General features: G+C 37.9%; 1 protein-coding gene and 1 non-coding gene across 3 annotated transcripts in view; both read right to left on the bottom strand.

The window, feature by feature from the left end:
- Positions 1–25180, bottom strand: part of Ophn1 (oligophrenin 1) — a 353114-nt gene that overhangs the window by 170474 nt on the left and 157460 nt on the right. The gene's annotated exons all lie outside the window — the stretch shown is intronic.
- Positions 23190–23262, bottom strand: Trnak-cuu (transfer RNA lysine (anticodon CUU)). The gene has a single exon. It is a non-coding gene; the product is annotated as a tRNA-Lys (tRNA).

The raw sequence follows: 25180 nt of genomic DNA, 5'->3' as shown, positions 1-25180 counted from the left end.
TTATACAAATTCTATCTGTGTTAGACAAAATATAGGAAATAAGCTTGTGTCAGGCACAGGCATTGCCCTGAGGGAATCTAGAGAAGGCAAGGCCGTTGGAACCAGCTTTCAAGGCCTTCATACTCCAGTAAGGGCTAGAAATATACCTTAAAAGTCCATTTTGCCTTTCACTTTATAAAAATGAATGCTGGCAATAAGCTAACATCATGTTTCATAAACAGAATAAACGAAACACAAATTACCTATGGAGAGTGTTGTTTCTTCTATATTGGTTTGGTTTTTCGACAGAGCTTTGCTATATAGCTCAGAGTGGCCTTAAAATCCTCCTTCCTTAGTCACCCAAGTGCTTGTGTTACGGGCATGCACCACCATGTCTGACTGAGATTACTGTTTCTTATGTTTTTGCAAGGGTCTATCTTTCTTTTCCACTGAAAAAAGCCATTCTTTCTTAGTGTTATGTACTGAAGTGAGTGCTGAAGAAACCATGTGTCCAATGAAAAATGTTTCATGTGCTTTGCATAGCTCCACCAAAAAAACCTGTTGTGAGGAAGCAGTTGGATGGGGCACTTAAGGAGCATGACAAATGTCTAGAGAACACTATGTCCAGGCAGGCAGTGCTAATCAATTTCTGTCCTCTCTGGAGAAAGTTAACATGAGCTGCCAAAGGTTTAAGACATTGGTTCTGGTTCAGCAAATCTCCATGCACTGAAGAGGCTCTTTTTCTGGCCAGATGAAATTGGGATCACTTGGGTTGACAAAACCAGCTGTGAAGCTGACAGCTGTTTCTCTCTCTCCCTCCTGCTTTGGGAGAGAATATGAGCTTATATTACTGTCTCCACCCACTTGCACCAGTGTCTGTGGCCCCAGAATACAGCACAGGGAGGTCTGTGTGGACAAGGTATTAATGACTCTTTGTACATGATGGTGATGCTGCTGTCAGTAGGAGATGAGACCTTTGCATACAGCAACATATGAGGGCCTTTCATGGGAATACAAAGAAAAGACTTACTATGTTGCTTATTAAAAATGATGAAAATGATGACCTCAAAAAATTGAAAACAGAGAACAATAATTCAGGATTTTTTTCCTGTGATGGAAGTGATGGTAATGCTAGGTTTGCTCAACCCAAGGCCTCATGTATATGTCTTAGGCTTTATATTGCTATGATAAACACCATGAGCTTAAGTAACTTGGGAGAAAAGGGTTTATTTTAGCCTAAAGTTCCATGGCACAGTCCATCACTGAAGGAAACCAGGACTGGAACTTAGAGGCAGGAGCTGATCCAGAAATCATAAAGGCGTGCTGCTTACTAGTTTCCTCAGCATGCCTTTTTCTAGCATCCAAAACCACCAGTCCAGGGGCAGTATTGCACATAGTGAGCTGGGCTCTCACACATAAATCATCAATCAAGAAAACGAACCACAGGTTTGCCCATTGACCAGTCTGGTGGGGACATTTTATTAATTGAGGTTCTTTTTTCCAAAATGACTCTAGCTTGTATCAAGTTGACATGAAAATGTTCAGCACACAAGGAAAGTGCTCTATGTTCTAACACTAAGATATGCTTTCAGGTATTCAGTAATAGTTTATAGTATGGATTAAAATAACACAGTTCTGCAATTTGACAGAGAGCCACAACAGAGTGTCACTGACTTTCAATAGGTACCTAAAAACTAAAACTTTCATGTAGGGAGGTTGTCTCTGCTTTCTACCATGGATTGGACAGAAAAGGCAATATTAACAAGTCTTGAAGCACAATAAAAAAGAAAGTGTCCTGGGAATGGTGGCACTCAGGAGGCTAAGGAATATGGATTGTGAATTGCAGACTAGCCTGAGCTGTAACAGCAATATTTCTCAAAAACTCCAAAAACAAAGGAATTATACAGAGACACAAATCTAAGGTTTGTAAATCTTACAAGGTTTTATTAGCTACTTTCTGTGTCTATAATAAAAAAAATACCATGGCCAAAAAGCAATTCATGGAAGAAATATTTTATTTTGTCTTACAGTTCCATGATGGTAGGGAAGGCACGGAGCAGGTGGCAGGTATAGGAAGCTGAGAAATCGTACCTTCAAATGCAATTGTGAAGCAGAGTAATGTTGGAGGATATTCAACCACACTGTGAATCCCAAGTTTGCATTTGCATTAATTAAATAAAATTAACTTTTTCTATATTTTATGGTCACATCTTGGTTCTATGCTGTATAGTAGCTTTGAACGCTTGGGACAGAATTGAAGAATCAGAAAAGAGGACTAAGTCATTTATTAAAAATTTACAAGGCCCAAAAGAAGCCTTCACTGATTTTTTTTTACAAAGATTGACAACAGCTGTAAATAGAATGATATCAGATCCAGAAGTTAGACAAATATTAATTGAATCCTTGTATTGTGGAATATTAGTTTAAGATGTGTTACATTCATTTATACTGTGGAATATTTGTTTAATGATGCAAAGATGTGTTGCATTCTTTTATGTTGCATATGTTTAACTCTGTAAAGCTGTGTTACTTTGTCTGTCTGAAACATTTGATTGGTCTAATAAAGTGCTGAACAACCAATAGCAAGACAGGAGTGAGAAATGGGTGGAGCTGCCAGGGAGAGAGAATAAATAGAAGGAGAAATCCAGGCTCAAGAGAAGGGGAGGAGGATGACAGGGGCCATCCATTCAACTACACAGCCAGCCACAGAGTAAGAAGGAAAGAAAGATATAATAAAGAAAGGTAAAAAGCCCAGAGGCAAAATGTAGAAAAGAAGAAACAGGATAATTTAAGTTAGAAGATCTGGCTAGAAACAAGCCAAGCTAAGGCCAGGCATTCTTAAGTAAAAATAAGACTCCCATGTATTTATTTGGGAATTGGGTGGTGGGCCCCCAAAGAGTGAAAAAAAATCAATTCTTCAGTTTTTGAAAATGCTAATTCAGAATGCAAAAGGGTGATTCAGATTTTAAAGGCAAGATCAGCACCAACAGATGAACAGATCTGAAACACAGCTGATATTTGATCTCACATTTATGATGATGCCTAGATAAAAAAAAAAGTGATTTCTAAAATTTTAAGAAAAACCAAAAGGTCAGAAATTTTAATTATGGTAAACAAGGTCATCTGAAATGGGATTATATGCAAGGTGTTCCTAGAAACAATGTTTCTTCTAGAGATAATCCAAACAGAAGCCCCAGGCTTCTGGACTATTAGAACATGTGGCAAAGGCCACCATTGGACTAATGAATGCAGATTAACATGAGACAGGCAAGATAATTCTTTGCCATTGGGAAATGATTTAGAGGGCCTCTAGCAGACCCGAATGTCAAATTTGGTTCAATCACTCCCTGTCAGCATTGGGGAAATCCCTCTACAGAAGAATTTAAAAAATTAATACCTGTTGTTGTAGATGAATTTCTAAACAGTCTTATTAAATAAAAATCTCGGAGCCAGAAATTGCGATTAAAGCTTGAGAGAGATCAGAGGAATAGGAACAGCCACAGCTAACCTCACCAACTCCTCAGCTTCCATATGAGAGATACTTCCTATCTACCAACGCCTATATACCTTGTTGTTCTGCCATCTGATTTGCTCTCTTTGTACAGCTACATCACTTCCTCTTCCTTCCCAGCTCTGTCACTTCCTGTCTGTCTGTACAGACCTCCATACCTCCATAGTTAACTAGTGTTGGAATTTAAGGTGTGTGCCACCACACCTGGCTCTCTTTCCAGTGTGGCCTTGAACTCAGAGATCCAGACAGATCCCTGCCTGCCAAGTGATAGGATTAAAGGTGTGTGCTAGGTTGTCTGACTTCTTTACTTATAATGGATTGCTTTTTCCTCTGATCTCCAGGCAAGCTTTATTAATTAAAGCACAAATAAAATATCACCACATGTTGTTAAAAACTATACTGCATTGGATGACATAACAGCATCAGTAGATTAAAAAAATTCAGAAGAGATAATAAAACAAGGATTTTGGCAAACTTTTATAAATGATCAAAGGCCAAAGCTAAAAATACAAATAAATGGCATTGAAATTGAGGATTTGATTGGTGGAGATATAACAATAATTCCACGCAAATCCTGGCATCCAGATTGGCCTCTTCCGGAGGTAAATATTCAATTTCTAGGAATTGGAATTTTACCTTAGGTAAAACAAAAACAAAGTGAAAGATAGGTTGCATATATAGGTACAGAAGGATAGATAGGAAAATTGAAATCATATGTGGCTAACAAAGCAATGAATTTATGGGGACATGATTTGTTGCAGCAAAGGAAAACACAGATTAACATTCCTCTAATCTCAGAAACAAACTAAATTAATGTATGCCTCTGAGAAAAACATTAAAAGGTATTATCAAGAACAGTCACTAACTGTTAACATTGTACATAAGCAGGACATAACAGCTGCTAATCTTTCAAAGGAACCAACAGCCCTATCTTTAAAATGGTTAACTGATAGACCATTGTGGGTGAAACAATGGCCTTTAATGTCAGAAAAATTATGGGCATTAAAACAGTTGGTACAAGAGCAGCAAAATGTTCAACATATTGAAGAATTGACCAGTCCTTGGAATTCTCCCATATTTGTTATTAAAAAGAAACCTGGAAAAATGGAGAATGTTAACAGATTTAAAAGCCATAAATAGGGTAATTCAGCCAATGGTCTCTTTACAGCATGGAATTCCCTTGCCTTCTTTACTATCTAAGGGATGGTGGATTACAGGGATTGATTGAAAAGACTGCTTTTTAGTACACCTTTACAAGAACAGGATATAGAAAATTTTGCCTTCACAGTGCCTATTTATAATAATTCCCAGCCAGTTAAAAGGTACCACTGGAAAATTCTTCCATAAAGAATGTTAAACAGTCCCAACTTGTGTCAATATTCTGTACATGAGCCATTAGAACTAATTTTTAAACAGTTTCCTCAACCTATATTTTACCATTATATGGATGATATATTATTGACTGATTCAGACACAAATACTTTAGAAAAAATGGTTGATTAAATAAAGAGAATTTTGCCTTCTTGGGGATTACAAATTGCTCCTAAAAAAAGATATTTTATTAATTATTTAGGTTATAAGATAGATTTATGGAAAATTCAACCACTGAAAGTACAAGTCAGAGGAGATCAATTATGAGCATTAATGATTTTCAAAAACTGCTGGTAAATATTAACTGGCTATGGCCTACAATTAAATAAACAACTCAAAAACTAAACAATTTATTTTAAATGTTACAAGGTGATAAGGACTTAAATAGTCCAAGAAAACTAACAGGTAAGACTGAGAGAGAATTGGCTCTGATAGAAAAGAAATTACAGGATGCACATGTGGATTGCTTAGATCCAGAGTTTGATTGTATTCTGGTCATTTTACCTTCTACTCATTCTCCTACAGAAATTTTTATGCAGAGAGAAGATAATATCTTAGAGTGATATTTTTACCAAACAGAGTAAAAAATTAAAGACCTATATAGAAAAGGTTTCTTAATTAATTATGAAGGGAAAATTGATACTTCATCAATTAGCAAGAATAGACCCAGTAGAAGTTGTGGTACCTTTTACTAATGCTGAAACTGCATCATTATGGGCAGAAAGTGAACATTGGCAAAGAGCTTGTGTTACTTCCTTGGTAGAGATTAGCAACAAATATCCCAAAAGCAAAAGACTTCAGTTTACAAAAAGAACTAATTGGAATCTCACTCATACAATAAAGGGAACACCAATTTCTGGAACCCCTAAATTCTATACTGATGCAAATAAATCAGGAAATGCAGGCTTATTATAAGTCAGGGAAATTAAGTAGAGTAGTTCAAAGCCCTAATGACTGAGTTCAGAAATCATAATTATGTGCTATTCTCACAGTATTATGAAATTTTCCAGAACCACTTAATATAGTTACTGACTCTCAATATGCAGAAAGAGTTGCTTTACATATTGAAACTGCTGAAATTATTCTAGATGATTCAGAATTAATTTTGTTATCTATTCAACTATAACAAGTAATCAGAAATATAAATTATCCTTTGTATATAAAAAATATCAGATCCCATACAGGTCTAGCAGGCCCTCTAAGGCAAGATAATGATAAAATTGATCAGTTACTGGTAGGAAATGTGCTAGAAGCCTCAGAATTTCATAAGAAACATCATGTTAATAGCAAGGTTTTGAAGAAAGACTTTTCTATCACTTGGCAACAAACCAAAGAAATTAGAAGGAAATGCCCTACTTATTCTTTGTATAATCAAATTGCATTACCTACAGGAAATAACCTAAAAGGTACTCAAAGAAATTAAATTTGGCAAATGGAAGTGTTTCATTTTGAAGAATTTGGAAAATTAAAATATGTGCACCATACCACAGATACATACTCAGAATTTCAATGGGCTACTGTTTTAAGTTCTGGAAAGGTTGATTCTGTAGTTTACACATTTATTAGAAGTCATGGCCATTATGGGGATACCTGTACAAATTAAGACTGGCAATGCTCCAGCATATGTCTCCAGTAAAATGAAAGTTTTTTGCATACTACAACATAAAGAATATTACAGATATACCACACAACCCTATAAAACAAGCAGTTATAGAAAGATCTACTCACACTTTAGAGATATGCTTAATAAACAGAAAGGGGTAATGAAGATCTCTTTCTAAAAAAAAAAAGGAGGGATATAGAAAGGATAAGATAAAAGAATAGATTATTGAATCTACCTTAAACTAAAAATCAACCATTCATCTAAAACATTTTATATTGGTATGGAGTTTTGTATATTGATACAAATTTAAGTTTAGTTTTGTTAGAACATACTCATATATGTTTCTACTCCTGTTTAAGGTATTGTACCTATAAAGCTCATTTAAAAATATAATGTATAATTAAGAAATACAGGTAAGTAGTCAGTCATCTATAATAATTAAATTTGTAGATATGTTAGGTATGTTTTCAAGGTTAAACAGAGATATATTTTAGAGAGATAGGTAGTCATCAAACAACTCCAGAGACTTACAGAATATGGCATTTAAGATGTTTTAATAACCTAAGGCTTTGCATGACAATGAGACATGTCTGCTCCTGGCAGTACCAATTTACTTCAAAAAAGAATAATGGGTATCAAAGTACCTCTATTTAGAGTTTGTTTTTATTGTGACAAAGTTGGACACTGGGCAAGAAACTGCCCTTTCCTGTGGTGGTATTGTGTTCCCCAAAATATTGTGTACCCTAATAAACTTATCTGGGGTCAAAGAACAGAACAGCCACTAGATACAGAGACTAGAAAATGGTGGCATTCACACTTTTAATCCTAGCATTCCAGAGGCAGAAATCTCTCTGGATCTCTGTGAGTTCAAGGCCACATTGGAAACAGCCAGGCATGGTGGCACATGCCTTTAATCCCAGGAAGTGATGGCGGAAAGCAGAAAGATATTTAAGGTGTGGGGATCAGGAACTAGAGCTGGTTAAGCTTCAGGCCTTTGAGCAGCACAGTTCAGCTGAGATTCATTCTGGATGAGGACTCAGAGGCTTCCAGTCTGAGGAAACAGGATCAGCTGAGGAACTGACAAGGTGAGGAAGCTGTGGCATATTCTGCCTCTCTGATCTTCTAGCATTTACCCCAATAACTGGCCTCAGGTTTGATTTAATTAATAAGATGTTTTAAGATTCCTGCTACACTTGCCTTGACTGCTGACAGTATACTGTCTAAAGTGGACAAGCAGGATACAAAGAAGGCGGCAGTCAAACTTTGCCAAGATGAGGTAGAACAGTCCACCAAAATACCTGTTTCACAGAAAAGTCTGTCAGACATTCTAGGCCTATAGGCCAAAGATGAATGCCCCAACATTGCAGAGGAACCTTGGGTGACTGTCTAGGCAGCCAGCTGCTTCTGTTATTTCTATAGATTTGGAAGTTGTTTGCTCTGTGCTTCATGTTTATTCAGGTAATATTGTATCTTTCTAGGGTCTCTGGTGGGGTTGAAGATGGGATAGTAATAGTTAAAGTTTTCCTTGTCAACAGATTCAGAAAAGAAACTCCCAAAAGAAGTATAAAGTGTCTAAGTTCAGAGACATAAAAGCTTAAATTGTTTATCTAAGAAAATGTTTTAAAGGCTAAAAAAATAGTTTTGGGTTGGTAATACAAGTTAGAATAAAAAAGAAATTAGGTACAAAACTATAGACTCACCAAGATAGAATAGATAATAGAGTAGTTTCTTGGAATTTGCCAAATACAAATAGGCTGGCCATTGTGAACGTAATCCTTACTTGAAAATTGTTCTTATTGTATATAGTATTACTGTGTTAGAGTTAAAAACTTTCCTTTATATTTAGACAAAAAGGGGGAAATGTTGGGCAATATTCAATCATAGTGTGAGTTTGCATTTGTGTTAATTAAATAAAATTAACCTTGGGTCAGAAGGCTGATTTAGCAACTAGTTGACAGAAAGTTATCTCATAGTGCATCAGAGGGCATCTGGAAGAGATAAAGAGATGCATTAGAAGTAGTATGGAGGGATTTAGAGTGGTGTGTCATTTTTGTTTGGTGGAGTGGAAGGATACTCTCTTTCAGAGACACCAGAAAGGACAGAAATTTAGCTAGGTGCTACTCAAACTCTCTGAGCTAGCAGGTTTTTATCCCAGCCTTTGAATCTCAAGTCTTATTTATAAATAGAATGATAGAGATTTAGTTAAAGCTACTTTTAGTGGCAGTGGCAGAGCCAGTACCTGTGGGAACAGAATTCCCACCAGGCTGGGGCCTAAGAGTCAAGCCCCTGCCAGAGAAGCAGGCTGGTAACTGTAGAGTCTGAAATAGCAATGGATTAAGGCACAGCCACTGTGCCAAACATAAAACAATAGAGTAAGCTGGAAATGGGGCAATGTTGTAAACTGTCAGAGCAAGGCTATATCCCCTTAAGGTTATATACCCTGCCCCAAAGTAACACCAATTGGAGACCAAGTATTCAAATATGCGAGCTTATGAACAATTTCATTCCAAATGAACCTAAGAGGGTTTTTCATCTAAAGCACCACAAAGGTTTAATTTACAATGCAGAAGTTAAAGGGAGTATGTATAAAGACAGTTTAAATTTTCACATTAATGACTCACAGTAAAGGAACTACCATTTCACCATCAAGCACTTTTTATAATTGATCTCACTTAATCATTACAACATGAACAGAATTATTACCCATACTTTACAGTCAAAATTGCAGCTAAGAAAGGCAAAATTATTCCATGTCACACAACTAGTAAATAGTTGATGTGCTGTGATACTCTCATTTGGCTGCACAGTATATTAGACTCAGGAGCTATGTCACTTCTCTATTTACTTGATTGTCTTAATCTTTGAAACAGCAATAAGAGACTCTTACCCCAAATTAAACACTATATGAGCATCTTATGAATATGCAAGCACATGTATATGCTTAAAATATTGCAACGTTTGAAGACTCCACAATTCATATCTAACCCAGTGTGCTTCTTTCAGGAATAATATAAATTAAGATGTCTAATGGTAACAGATGCCTCTTTGAAAGGTCTCTGGGGGGACAATGATGTTGCCAACTGTCCCTAATAGCAAAGAATCATTAAACATGATTGCATGCAGCAAATACTCCCTCAGTTTGAACTTCCGCCCTTCCTGGCATGACTTTGGTCTTCCTCTCTTCGTCCAGACATTTCAGGAAATGGAAAACAGACAAGCATGGCAATATGAGAAACAGAATTATAGAAAAACAGTTAATTTCAGGAGGATAAGAGAACTGAGAAGCTCCCTCACCTCCAAATATTTCCCTTTCTGTGATGAATGTCTAGAACGAGAAAAAGACCTCAAGGTTCTAGTCTAGACTCTGTTACTAACTAGTTGAGAAAACTTAAGCTAATTGCCTAAGTGAAAATAGTCAGGTGTGATGGTTCATATCTTTAATCCCAGCACTCTAAGAGGCAGAAGTAGGAGGTTCTCTCTGAGTTTGAGGCCATCCTGGTCTATATAGTGAGTTCTGGCCCAGTTAGTGCTACACAGTAAGCCCTGTCACAGAATTAAACTAAAAACAAAGCAAAGCATGAAGTGAGAACAGTTCAATGAAGAGATCATAAAAATACTAGATGTTAAAGTATCTGTAGAGCAAATAATTTGCTTAAGATCATATCAAACAACTCAAGGTTGGGATCCTGGGGCATAGTTGAGATATAAAGCACTTGCTTAGTATGTGTGACTCCCAGCTCTCTGTGGGGACAAGAGAATCAGACCTTCTAAATGTGAGTGCCTAAGTTCTATCCCAAGTATCATCAAGGAAATCAAACAAAGGGAAGCTATCAATTTGGGAGCAGGGATATCAGGGAAGGTAACAAGGCAAGGAGTGCTGGAGGGAGAAAGAGAGGGAAGTGAAGTAAATCTGTCGTAGAATATTATTTTAAGGTGTGTCACTTTTGTTTATGTTGCATTTGTTTAACTCTGTGAAGCTGTGTTATTTTGCCTGTCTAAAACACCTAATAGTCTAATAAAGAACTGAACAGTCAATAGCAAGGAAGGAGAAAGAATAGGTGAGGTTGACAGGTAAAGAGAAGAAAATATAGAAGGGGAAATTTGGGAGGAGGGACAGAAGGAATGAAAGAAGGAAGAAGACTTCAAGAGCCAGCCACACAGCCACTCAGCTACACAACCAGACACAAAGTAAGAAGGAAAGAAAAGGTATACAGAAATAGAGAAAGGTAAAAGCCTAGAAGCAAAAGATAGTCAGAGATAATTTAAGTTAAGGAAAGCTGACAAGAAACAAGCCAAGCTAAGGCCAGGCATTTATAATTAAGAATATGCCTCCGTGTGTGATTTATTTGGGATCTGGGTGGCGAGCCCCCAAAAGAGTAAAAAAAAAAAAAAAAAACCAACAACATTTTGGCACAGACTGTGGGGCTAGAGTAAAAGAAAAAAACAACAACATAAATGTATTTCAATTAAAAACATATTTTTAAAGGAAAGGGGGAAAAATGAAGGGTTAAGAGAGATCCCCTAGCCCCTATCCTTTTCTCATTATACCTCTGGGTTTCCATCAAAAATAATTTTTCCATGACTTATTTTTTCTGAGTATGCATCTCAGTTTGTAGAATGTTTCCTTGGCATGCAAGAGGCCCTGCATCTAGCACTGCATAAGCTGTGCATGATGATGCATGCCTGTAACACCAGCACATGATGAAGACAAGAAAAATGAATTTCAAAGTCATCTTCAACAACATAGTAGAGTAGAGGCCAATCTGGTATACATGAGACATTGGGGTTTTTTTGTTTGTTTGGTTGGTTTTTTCGAGACAGGGTTTCTCTGTGTAGCTTTGCGCCTTTCCTGGAACTCACTCAGTAGTCCAGGCTGGCCTCGAATTCACAATGATCCACCTGGCTCTGCCTCCCGAGTGCTGGGACTAAAGGTGTGTGCCACCACCGCCGGGCTGAGACACTGTCTTAAAAATAAATTCTAAGTATGTCCTCTTACTCCTCATTACCACTGACTTTGAGCCAGGATATAGCCATCTGAATCCCAAAACTTCCCACTGCCTATATTCATGGGCTTTCCCATGTGATATTGTACTGCCTTTCACTAAAGGCAGAATGTACTTCACTTCTGATATTGACAATTTTAGTCACCGAGTTTGTGAAGAAGTGAGAGTGTAGCAGCTTTGTGTCTCTCATTAAAGTATCTTATTTCTCTGCTCAACTGCCATGCATTGTTGCTATTATCATAAGAAAAATATACTACCACTTTCTTTTCCCAGAAGAATACAAATACATGGAACAAAACAGAAGAAAGCTCCTGGCCAAGTCCCATCAAACTCAACTGAAGTCAAGGGAGCCACCTTAGCTAATATATAGATGAGCTAAAAATAAATGCTTACTGACAGGTGCCATTGAGTTTTAAGTTGCTTTGTCATGTTAGTTTTATAATAGGTAACCAATATGTAGAGTTTAAAGAGTCTCTGACAAAAGTATTTTAAGGCCATGATAAATGTCTAAAAGGACTGAAAATTGGAGTCCAAATTAAATTTCATACACATTACCAAGTGACTTCATGCATGTACCAACCTTTCTAATATTGGAGCTTATCACTAAGCTCAAATACTAGCTTTCTTAAAATTCTTATTTCCCAGCCTCAGTTACCTCATATGCAAAATGAAGACAAAGGTAATACTTGTATCATAGGGTTGTTGCAAGCTCAAAAGGGATAATGCATGATAAATACTTAACACATATATTGAATATTTGATAAGGACAGGGATGAGGGTGAAAGGTGGTACCTTCCATGATATTGTCAAAGAAGAGAAAGTAAATATTTTGAAAATATTACATTAAAATATTCCCCTTTGACTATAAAATTCTGGTTGGTAGGGTGTGGGATTTATCTCTGTACATGTTTCACATCTATGAGCCTCTACATATAGTCACCAGCACTCAAATCCAAACTCTACATGTGGTTAAAAGCTTTTTATCCCTCTTGCTATCTAATAATAAATGATATAAGAAGCATATAAGGAACTAAGTACATCATAGTTCAAATACACAAAGGCTACACAAACTAATAAGCAGAAAACATCTCTGGTTTTCCAGGTGTGGTAATGCACTCTAGTGGTTCAGACAGGAAGATTATGAACTCATAGCTAGCCTGGCACACATAGTAAGTCCCTGTCTCACAAAAACACAATCTTTGGTCATGATCTCTTAGGGGGTATACACATCTCTATGAGCAGAATTTCATTTCCGGGAGGAGATCTTCCAGAGGAAGGCAGCCTTTTGGAAAATGGATGTCCTCCAGGACTATTGTACCAGACAGGACAACATACTGCCAGTTAAAAGGCAGAACTCACAAGTGTATTCTTTGTTTAAAACATGGGCAAATAAATAAAACATTATATTAGCTAAGTTATCTAGACAGGTATTTGGCTTAGAATATTCTTTAAACTTAAAAATGTATTCCTTGGCTTTTGAAATGGCAGTTTTAATGACCTAGCCAAGTTCTTGGCCTGTATTAGTCATAGAATTTTAAAAATATATAAATTATACAGCTCACTCCTCTCGTTTTCAGATAAGGAAGTGAATTTGATCTACTACTATTCTTTTACATTGTGGTTATTTTTAAGAGCAGAAAGGACCTTGAAAATTTATTATTCAAATGGCATTTTCAGATGAGATAACGCACCCTTAAAGCGGCACAGTTTGTTATGGGAGAAATGGGAGCAGAGTATAAAATGGATGCATCTAATTTTGTCTATAAGAAAGGGGCTGGTGACAAGATAGCATTATGTGAAAGTAATGGCTCTGGGGAAGGTCATTGCAGCAGAATCCCCCTACCTAAAGTTCCAAGTCTTCTCACAGAAGTATACGTTATCTAAATACAAAAAGAACCCTAAAATATTATAACTAGTGGATATCTTTGAAGGAAACTGTGATTACTTCTGACAAGTAGTAATATAATACAATATAAATGAATGGGAATAGATCAAATTCAGCTTTGCTCTTAAAAAATTAAAAATCAAAATAAACCTATATTATATATGCAGGTATTGTTTAGCAGTTTCCCCCAAGATTATATCCTTCCATTTTGGAAGGAAGCTCATTAAGACTAAGGATGCTTACAAGGACGTAAAACAGTCAAGTATTGTAAGGGGAAGTGAAACATTTCATACTGTAGAGAAGCTGGATAAGACAAAGCATACAACTCAAAATAACTTCAGGAAGTCCCTGAAAATGAATTGATTCACAAGACCCTTCCTTCCCCAAGAGTATATTAAGCAGGAAAGACTATTGAGCGGCATACTCAGACCAGCTGAGCTGCTTAGAAGATACTGAAACTGAGTAGCCCAAAAGAAGCAGAGAAAACAAAACAACCTGAAAGAAGCCAAACTGCCAAAAACAAACAGACCAGCCAAGCTTAGACCAACTACAGTGCTGGGGAAAGACACTTTCCAAGCCGCTGAGCTGCCTGGAGCTTTTGCTTGCTCCATTTTTCCAGCTTTTGTGAGTTGTCACCCATGACTGGGTAGATTTTGATGTTGCAGCTGTCTTTGAGTCACTTCTGCTCCTGTAAGTCACCCTTCACCTATATTTCTGTAAGTAACCCCAATAAATCTCATTGGCTCCCCAAATTGGAATTTGGCAATGTCTCTATTTTGGTCCCTCCTCGGGTTCCTGCTGTGGGATGTTCTGTATGTCCTGTGGGAGCCCTTCTTGGGTTCTTTGTGGCGTTACCCAGCAGGTCCGCATAGAGGATGATTAGGACCATGGGCCTGAGTGCAGGTGTCTGAGATGGTCTGCACTTGGCTGTACTGGGGGATGGTCTGTATGTCAAGTTGTTCTGATTGATCAATAAATAAAACCTGATCGGCTGTGGCTAGGCAGGAAGGATAGGCAGGACTAACAGAGAGGAGAAATAAAAGGACAAGAAGGCAGAAGGACTGAACTGCAGCCGCCGCCATGACCAGCAGCATGTGAAGATGCCAGTGGGCCACCAGCCACGTGGCAAGGTATAGATTTATGGAAATGGACTAATTTAAGCTATAAGCACAGTTAGCAAGAAGCCTGCCACGGCCATACAGTTTGTAAGCAATATAAGTCTCTGTGTTTACTTGGTTGGGTCTGAGCGGCTGTGGGACTGGCGGGTGACAAAGATTTGTCCTGACTGTGGGCAAGGCGGAAAACTCAAGCTACAGGTTCCTATATGGGATGAGTAGACAGTTGTTCATGTCTCCCCAGGAATAGTGTCACACAACAGCAGGAACTGTCTACATAAGCTCTTTAATATACTTGCAAACTTCTGGGTCATAAAATGTTACCCAAAAGAAAGAATTGTCAGAATACAGGACCTATCCCAAACTGTGCCACCGACTTGCTGTGCACTCTTAGAGGGGTCCGTTTCCCTTGCTCAGTCTTGAATGCAATCTCTTTAGAGAAGACAGGATATAAAGAAAACTCCTCAGCGCATATTAAAATGGTACAGACAATTTTATTTTCCCTTCCCTGCCTTTTGACTCCACTCTAAAAGTTCCTGGTTAAGTTATAACATCTCTGTTCATAAAAGTCCTTGATTAACAGTCAGAGTTCCTAGCCAACATAACAGCCTTCCTCCTTCCTATTTCCTTTGCTATCAAGCAGGCAAGTATTCTCAGGGCAAGGACAGCCTGTCTCCTAAGCCAAGGGGATTATTATTATTCCCATTTGTCTTTGCCAATTATTGACCTAAGAGTTGGCCCACAACTCAACCCATGAAATATAAGGAAAAGTCTGCTGGCAGCTCTGAGAAGACATTTGTCTCTCTAGACAAAAGAATAAAAATGGTATATTATTAGAGGCCTTCATTCTTACATGGGGTACTGGAAAATAACAATGTAATATATTAACGTGTGGCATCTATGACCTTGCAGTAACATCTAAGAGAATTGTAGAAAAGACAACTTGGAGATGACATAGGAAAACTTGGAACATCTTACCCTCCAGAGCTCTTAATAACAAATGTTGTCATGGTATTGGGTAATTTTATGCATAAACATGGCTAGGCCATGTTGCCCAAATGTCTGGTCAAATACTAGTCCAAGGATTGCTCTTAAGGTAGTTTGTGGATAGCAATTAACACTAAATCAATGCACTTTGGGCAAATCATACTACCTAGCAGAATGAGTGTGAGACTCATCCAGTTAGTAGAGGCTTTAGGAAATAATGTTTTCAAATCAACAAAGAAAGATATCTTCATACTTCAACTGCAATGTAATATATTACAAGAGACAACTGTGGTCTCTTGTCTGGGTTTCCAAACTGCCCTGTAAATTTTGAATTTGGTAACTCCCACAATCATTTCCTTAACCCTCTACCCCAACACATGCACACACACTCCCCCACTCCCTTTCTCTCTATTCTGGACTTATAAAGGGGTTATGTCCTGCTTAATTCATCATAAGTTGAAAGTGTTACAAGTAAGAAATGTGTCAACTATACTTAACTTACAGAATATCAAACACAGAGTGAGGTGTGGTAATACATGCCTTAATAACTGCACCTGGGAGCCTGGGAGGCTGAAATTAGAAGTTTGAGACCAGCCTGGACAATTAAACAAGACCTTATCACAAAATTTTTAAAGAAATCAAAGGCCTGGTGTTTTAGCTTCATGGTAGAACACTTGCCTGACATGCACAAATCTCTAGACTCAATCTTTAAATAAGGGGGAAAACAGCTAGTAACACAGTAAACTATCAAATAGAACTTGTTTTCCCTTGTGAGCATGTGGTGACTGGGAGCTCTGGCTTATTGCCAGCACCCAACATCACCACATTTTGTCAATCTGAGAAATATTAAAATTCAAACATTAAGTATTTTTTTGTACTGAGTGCATATTGCTTTAGCAACACAGTATAGTAAAAAATTATGAAGTCAAGACATCCTACACCAGAGACCATATTTACATACCTCTTATTGATTCTATTCTTTGGAGAACCTAATACATGATCTAATCCTACATTTGGAAAGATTTGGGAGTAAGTGACTCATTCAGTCACTTTAGTTCTTGTATTAGTTTAAATGTATTTGGCCCCCATAAGCTCATTGGGAGTGGCACCATTAGGAGGTGTGGCCTTGTTGGAGGAAGTGTGGTCTTGTTGGAGGAGGCAGGATGATACACACCTTTAATCCAGACCTTGAGGCTGGAGCGCCCATCTTTAAACTGGACCACACCTTCTTTTAGAAGTGTGTCACTGTGGGGGCAGACTTTAAGGTCTTTTTCTCAAGCTTCCCTCGATGTGACTGTCAGTGGATTTCCTGTAGCCTCTGAGTCGAGATGTAGCACTCTCAGCTCCAGCACCATGTCTGCCTGCATGTGGCCATACTCCCCTCCATGGATTGACCCACTGAACTGTAAGAGAACCCCCTCAATTAAATGTTTTCTTTGAGTTGCCATGGTCATGGTATCTCTTCACAGCAATAGTAACCCTAAGACAATCCAGGATACCTATTTCTCTTAACATACTAAGCATTATCGAAGTCCCAGGAAACAAACTACAATTCGCATAAATCCATTTATTAATCAAAACTAGCAGCTAATAATTTAGAATTAACTGTGCTAAGTAATTTAATTTTATGCTTCTCTAGTGCAAAGACAAAACTAAGTAGAAGAAGAGAAATAAATCTAAATAAATAGACCTTGAGGTTGGAAAGACCAAACAGACATTGGTTTAAGTCCTGACCCTGACATTTTGTAGCTTTGTGACCTTGAATAAGTTCTTATCCTCTCAGAGCCTTTGTTACCTCACTGGTAAAATAACAAATATCTTCTTCATGGGATATTGTGAGAATCTAATTTTTCTCACTACACATCACAGCCTGATGTATAGTAAGAACTAAATGAATGTTATCTCCTACACATTCTTCTACTTACACAGTATAAAAATTTTACTTACCCTATATACTAACCACTAGCGATGCATAGTTATAATCACTCAACTAGAATTTAATAAAATTTTAAATTCCATCCCTTAGTCACACTGGAAACATAATCAAGTATGCAGTATCTAAGCACTAGTGACAACTCAGGTAAACATTTGATATTTCTTCAGAGAGGGGGCAGATAAAAGAACCTCCAAATTACAATCTAAAGCAAAAGGTCAAATGCTCTTGATTTCCGACCTTTCCTTGTACTTCAACAGTAACACTGAAACCAGATAATGATAACAACAAAGAAACAAGATCATAGAGGCTCTGTTAACCCATGCAAGATGACGCTCAAGAGTTACAGAATGTCACAATGGGGAGTTCAAATGGAAAGGGCACTGGGAAGGTTAAGGTAGACATAACAGTCTCATTTTGGTTATGAAAGAGAAGAAAAATGCTGCTGCCTTTGTTCTGTGGCACAATTCCTTACCACTGAAGGGTGGCAAAAGAGATGGAAAATAAATAAAACTCTTTCCTAGATCATTTTCTATTCTATGTCATTTACTATGAGGATGGTACTCTCTTCAACTCCGATCCCCAGGATAAAAAGTGTTACTTTCCTACATTTCAGAGATAGAACACCTTGTACAAAGACCTTATCAAGGCATCTACACTGAGCCAGCTACTTCACAGTTTTGATCACATCTGGTGTTAAGCTAAGTATTTGTGTTTGTGTTTGCTAGAGAGTACATTTGTGCACTACAAGGGACCTCTTCTATAAACAAAGAATGAATGAACACTTGATGAACCAAATTCTCTTGCATTTTTTTAAATTCGGATATATTTTTCTGGGATATAACACAAAGAAAGTTCTGTTGTGTTGATGGTGGCAAGTGATGTTAAAAACTGTTTACAACCACCAAGGGAACATTTGATACTAGATCTATTAAAGACACATGGATCCTACAATGCAGAAATACATATACAAGTTATTATATATATTAGAGAGAGAGAGAGATCCTGAAAAGTATTTCAAATGTACATAGGAAGACATATAAAGTACTTTCATGACAATATTTTTGTGCTCATAAACATGGAAACAGCTGACTATCAATGAATAAGATAAGTTAAAGACGCCAAATACCAGTATGTTCTCTCTTATTTGTGGATCCTCTGAATCTTCACATCTGGAGTAACTTTACCTATCAGGAGAGTAAGAAGGGACCATGATAGTAGAGCTCTAGAGAGGGGAAGGAGGACGAAGGTGCTGTGAATGGGGAAAGAGGAGCTACCTGAGGAGAGGGGAGGGAGGGCAATACAAAGGGAGAGGAATGGAAAAAGGGAAAGTAACACTAGGGGTGATTGGAATAGCCATGGGGATCATATTCTATTTACTTGAAATTATAGATAAGTACGTTTGTGTGTGTGTGTGTGTGTGTGTGTGTGTGTGTGTGTGTGTGTGTGTGTGTGTGTAAATGAAGTTAGACAACTTGGGGTGACAATGCTCCCTGCAAAGCCATGAACCATCTAACAAAAACCTCAGTGCTTCATTTCAGGATGTCGATCAGGGAAGCCAAAGAACCTCCCAAAACAACACAGACTATTGCCATTGCCCTTGCTTTCCTCCTCGAAGTTGAATGTAAGACCCTATTGCTCAATACAGCACCAACTTTAGGCACAAGACTTGGAGCAATTCAACTGGAACTGACCTGGAAGTCTCCCTGAGGGCTAGTTCTCATAGTATCAGAAGGAGCTATGCAAGCTGCCCAGAGGAAAAAAGTAATCAATATCCTTACCCAGCTATGACACCTATGAACCACAGTAATGACCAAAACAGCAAGATATCCCAAGATGTACAATAGTGGAACTTATATCATAGGGCTAAAAATAGCTATCTAATGGGACTTAAGACCTATTCGATAGAATAGAATTCATGTGTGGTACTGTAAACCTAGTCAAGTGCTTGTAGCTGGTGAAGCCATGGACCCTAGTGGACAATCTACTATTGCTACTTTCCTAAACTAGTATAATTTCTAAGTGCATTCCAAATACTTATCCTTATATCCATAGATGAGTATAGCTCCCAGCCCTCATCAAAGAAGCTTTTTTTGCAGCATATGGAGACTCTTACAGAGATTCACAACTGAACAAAGCAAAGACCAACTGACCATGGAGTACTCAGCCCCCAGTTGATACACCTACAATACAACCCCTCCACTTAAGGCTCAGGAAACTTCACAGAAGAGGGGCTGGAAAGAATGTAAAAGATGGAGGACTACAAGACAGGGAAGTTGAACCCATGAAATCTCAACAATATGGTTTCCTAAGTAAGATCTGAATAATGACATCACCAGTCAACATGCCGATGTGGATGGGAGAAATACCATAAGGCCTACTTCTAGATAAAGAGCAATAAATGGCTGCCAAGAGAGTAAGAGTCTTTTCCAGGGACAAAGACCTTGATACATTATTCAATCCCAAGTGGTCAGCCCTAAACCAAATACATATGAACAGCACTAAAGGGACTCAGAAGGTTGTATTTATAAATATAATCTACATTATCACTTTGTTTGGCTGGTTTTGAGCTGTGTAGAAATTTATTCACATAGCATGTAGTGTTTTATAATAATTCTTTTTTTTATAATACTTCTTTTTTTACTCTAGCATGTATTTGTCACATTCATCCACATAATGGCAAATCCACAACAGCTCTAGTTCATTTGTTCTCCTAAAATTTGCCCCAATATATTTATTCACTCCAATATTCACAGGCATCATCAACCATTTGTGAAACTTCTCGCAGCAACCCCAAAGGGCTAAGCTCAAAGTTGAGTGTGACAGTGTTATAGTATGATGTTCTCCTTTAAGGCATAGTATGCTTACCCCATTGCTAGCTTCAAATAGAGAATACCTTGGCAAGTTAGGCATAATAAATCATTGCAATGATAGCCAGGTCTATGGTAACAGAAATAGAGACTTTTTCTAGATACTCTCTAAGGAAAGGATGGAGGAAGTGGCCATGGGATCCTCACCTAGGAGTCCAGCTATTGCTCTGCCTTGTCCTATTCCAGCAGCAAGTCATCTTGGAATATACAAGCAATAGAAAGTTAAATAAAGTGGAGACAGTAAAGACTCCATAATTTAGCTTCTATAAAGTTGTCTTTCATGGTGTGGTGGGACTTTAGGGTGATGAAGCTGTTGGGAGTCACTCAGATTCCTGTAAATCATCCCTTACCTGTGCTGTTAGTAAGCAAACAGAACTCCTTCGTTTGCCAAGCTGGACTTTAATGAAATCATTACTTTCCTGCCATCTGTGCTCTAGCTGAGATAAAGAGAAGGCTGTTTGGATCTCCCCAAGATAAATGAAAACACAGAAAGAAAAAGGTCTCTAAAGTACCAAAAATCTGAATGAATCTTTCTATTTTTAATAGCTATGTGCCCTCAAACAAGGTATTTGTTCCCTATGTATCTTGATTTCTTCATCTACAGGCTATAGATAATAATACTTAACAATAACAAATATAACATATAGGAAGTCCCTACTAAACAGTACTTATTATTATAAGGCTTATAAAGTATTTGTTGTTGATTTCTAAATCATTTATGGATTACTGTCACATAACTTAGCTCAGAGACCTTAACAACTTGACTTTCCCTTCTAATGTATTCTAGTGACCACCAGCTCCAAAACATGCAGGAACCTCTCTGAAATGCAAATTCTTAAACGCTAATGGGGGCTGCTTCCTTTCACACTCTCCAAGGGGATGCAGTGGCCTAGGAGTGGGAGCCAGCGCCAATAACCTTTGGCTTTATTTGCTCAAACTGCTGGCTTCATTTTTTCTCTATTGTTTGCATTTTCTCAGCCTCATCTACCAGCAGAAGAAGTCCTTTTCTTGAAACTATTTCTATAAACTCTGTTTGAGAAGAAGAAACAGCAAGAAGAGTGACAAACCCAGGTCATGCTGTCAGTGGCCTCTTGCCTGCTATCTATTGAGTAAGAACACACTGCATCATTGCTTCCATGCCAGCTTTAACTCTCAAAGAGGGTTAAATGCATACTCAGATGTCTTAGTCAGAAGATTTGGCCCTGGTCTCACCAGAAATCTAAACAAAGGCCTCATTCAGGACCTGTTCCTCTCTGGCAAAAGAATCCTTAAGAATGAAAACATCATACTGTGGGCAACTCTGACAAGACTCAAAAAATATGAATCAAAGGGGACAAATACTCTCCCTGTCATGTGTATAGAAGGGATCACTGAATCTTTATTCTGCCATCTCTAGTGGACAGTCCAGCATTCTACACTGCAGGATGAAAGACTCATTATGTATGAACACAGCTAAACTAAGCCTTGCTTGTCATCCTTGATCTTGGGTCAGGGGATGGGGAAGTTACATGGTAGGTGTAAGGGAAATGATGTTAAGAAGTTTTCTTAATCGTGTGACAGCTATGAAATACACAGGGGGTTGGGGAAAACTCCAAAATCTGGTATGCAACGGGCCTTCTTAGAAGTAAGAGGGAAAGAATTTAACCAACAAATGCCTAGAGCAAGGTAAATATTGCGGCTCACACCTTTATTACTTGTACTTGAGAAGCTGAGGTAGGAGGAGAGCAAGAAGTTCAAGGGCAACCTAGACTGTACTTAAAATACCAATCCAGCTAGTGAGATACAGCACAATGATGTCTTAAAAAAGAGAGAGAGAGAGATAACATAAAGCAGACAGACAAAGTAAATAACTCAGCCTCATAGACAAGAAATTACAGGGAAGAAAGTAAACACCTTTCTTTCTTTCTGTTTCATTAAACAGGGTCTCATGTAGCCCAGGCTGGCCCCAAACTTGCTATATAGAGAAAATGACCTTGCACTTCTGATCCCCTTGCCTCCAACTTCTGAGTGCTAGATTATTGGAATGCACCACCACATTTTGTTTATGTGATGCTGGGAATTGAGCCCAGGGCTTCACTCATGTTCAGCAAGCATTCTACCAACTGAACTACATCCTCACCAAGATAATTCTTGGTATCTCCTAGCTACAGGAGATTAACACATACATTAATCCAATATAAAACACACTAAAAGAAACACCAGTGGAAATTTGCATTTATTTTACAACTGCCTTTTGTCACTGTAAACGAAGTGATAGTTTATTTTAACCCTTAGTCTATTTTACAGGAAGATTTCACTAATAGTTCCAGACTAATGTAAGGGTAATACAACAATCCTAAACTGGAAAGTGACAGTATGACTATGAAAACATTGAGAGCAACACAGAGGTAATGGAACATATTTATAGCTTTATCTCACAAAGCTACAGTCAAAAGGGATAGAGTGAGCTGTAGTTCAATGGTAGAGCTCTTGCCTAGTATGTGTAAGATTCAATTCTCAGCATAGAAAAGTCAATGAAGAAATAAGAGTTTAATCCTTAGTCAAACTCACCAAATGAAAGAAAAAATTACAATTAATAAAATTAGAGATGAAAAGGGGTATATTACTGTAGTGGGTAGCCATCCCAGCTTGGTTCTGGAAGTTCCAACCCCCATTGAGACTCTGGCAACTGTCACGCCTACGAGGCGGGGCGAGGGGAGGCGCCTGGGGACCGGAGAGCTGGATGGGCCAGCGCTCGCTCTGGGCGCTCTCTCGGTGCCGGAACGCTGACCGGTGCAGATTGACTGTGCAGAGCTCCGGAGAACACCGCTAGACTGCATTACACCTTCCCCAGACCCTGCGACCTACCCAATACTTAATTTGTGAGTTACGCCATTTAATAAATATCCTTTTAACTACGTGGAGTGGCCAAAATAATTTCTCCAATATCTGGCGCCCAACGTGGGGCACGAACCCACGACCCTGAGATTAAGAGTCTCATGCTCTACCGACTGAGCTAGCCGGGCTTTTTTTTTTTTTTAGTTAAAAGGATATTTATTTCTCAGAATCCTTTCTTACATGCTATGTCCTCTTTAAATCCAAACCTCCCATTTTTGATAACAAATAAGTTTTTCCAATAGCAATCTCAGAAGTCACCAGAAGGAAGATGGGGCCCCAACAACAACAACTCTACCCAATCCAGAATGATGCCATGGTAATCATCATCATACTACACTTCTTGCCAGAATTTCAGACAATCTTACCTATTACTCTAAAACTTGCTGCAGAACCTACAGTTAGTCTAACTGAGATTTAACTATCTGAGCTTTCTCACAGTACCCAACAGAGATAACATCACCCCCTAAACAGCAGGAAGCAATTCTAAGAAAACGACGCCCCTTCTCCCTTAGGTTTCATAATTCTCAGGGTTATGGATGACGGTTATAGGGTTGGGGGTGGAAGAAAATATTAACTCAGGATTGTAAAAAAAAAAAAAAAAAAAAAAAGGGGTGGGGGGAGAAGAAATGGAACAGATAGGTATAAGATATGATGGTAAATCATTGTATACACTAGTAAACAAACTTAGTAAAATAGCAACCTTAGATAATTTGCACTGTAATTTGTACTCTTATAGATTCTTATATGTTGATACAAATGTAAACTATTTTTATACTCCTGTTTAAGATAATTTGTATATTGATACAAATACAGAACTATATTTGTTATAATGTACATATATTTCTACTCTTATTTGAAACATTTTTATATTGATACAAATGTAAATTTATATCTGTCATACTTTATATATGCTCTACTTCTGTTTAGGATATTCGGTATATTGATATGTATTTAATATTGTTGTCATATTGCATATCGCACTATATATTCCTACCTCTGTTATAAATATCTTGTGTATTGTCACAATTTTGAAGTCATCGTTCTTCACCATACATTTGCTTATAGACTGTTTACCTTATTTATGTGAAGCCTTAGTCCTTAGGTTATTTCGATAGATAATATTTATAGATTTATAGTCGCCTATGCCTGTCATCTCTATAGTTACGTTAGTTAGGTTATCCAGATTTACAGATACATAGGTCAGATGGGCAGGTAATCTTCAAACACTTCATAGACCTGGAGAATATGGCATTTAAATAACTTAGAATTCTGTTGACGTGAGACACAATTGCTCCTGGCTGCACCAATTGATCCCGAGAGAATGTTGGGCTTCTAAGACATTTCCATTTGGAAGTTTGTCTTTTGGCACAAAATGGCCTACTGGGCAAAGAACTGCCCTTGCCTTGATGGCTGACAGTACAAATGCAATGCTCTCCTTTCTGGACAAGCGGGACACAAGGAAAGCGACCACTGTACTCTGCCAAGACAGGGTAAGATGGTCTTTCAGAAATCCTGCTTCTGAAAATGGTCTGTCAGATACTCTAGGCCTGTAGCCAATTTGAATGCACCAACAATGCTGAGAAACATTAGGTGACTGTCCAGGCTGCCAGCTGTCTTGGTCTACTCTTGCAAGATTCCCGAAAGTTGCTTGCATCCATCTACCATTTCTCAGGGACCATTATGTTCCTTCTCAGGTCTTTGATGGGATTGAAGACTAGCAGTTATAGTTACAACTTAGTATATATAATATCTTAGATAGAACATATTAAGTATTAGGTTCAGGTTCTTTAGGATAGGACACCTTTGAATGATCTTTATAACATGCTGTTTACCTATGCTCTATACTTCTCTGGATTTTAGTATGTGTTTCTTGCTTGATATTGTTTGCATTGGTTGTAGTTACATCTTATCAAGGTCATTATCTCTCATTATTTCTGGACAATATTTGATAACCATTCCTTTGTATATAGTCTTGTATTAGTTTAGAACCTTCTTATTTAGACAAAAAGGGGGAGATGTAGTGGGTAGCCATCCCAGCTTGGTTCT

Source organism: Peromyscus maniculatus, chromosome X (assembly GCF_049852395.1).
Source record: "Peromyscus maniculatus bairdii isolate BWxNUB_F1_BW_parent chromosome X, HU_Pman_BW_mat_3.1, whole genome shotgun sequence".
Lineage (NCBI taxonomy): Eukaryota > Metazoa > Chordata > Mammalia > Rodentia > Cricetidae > Peromyscus > Peromyscus maniculatus.
The sequence above is the reverse complement of the archived record's forward strand: the minus strand, read 5'-3'. Positions and strand labels throughout refer to the sequence as shown.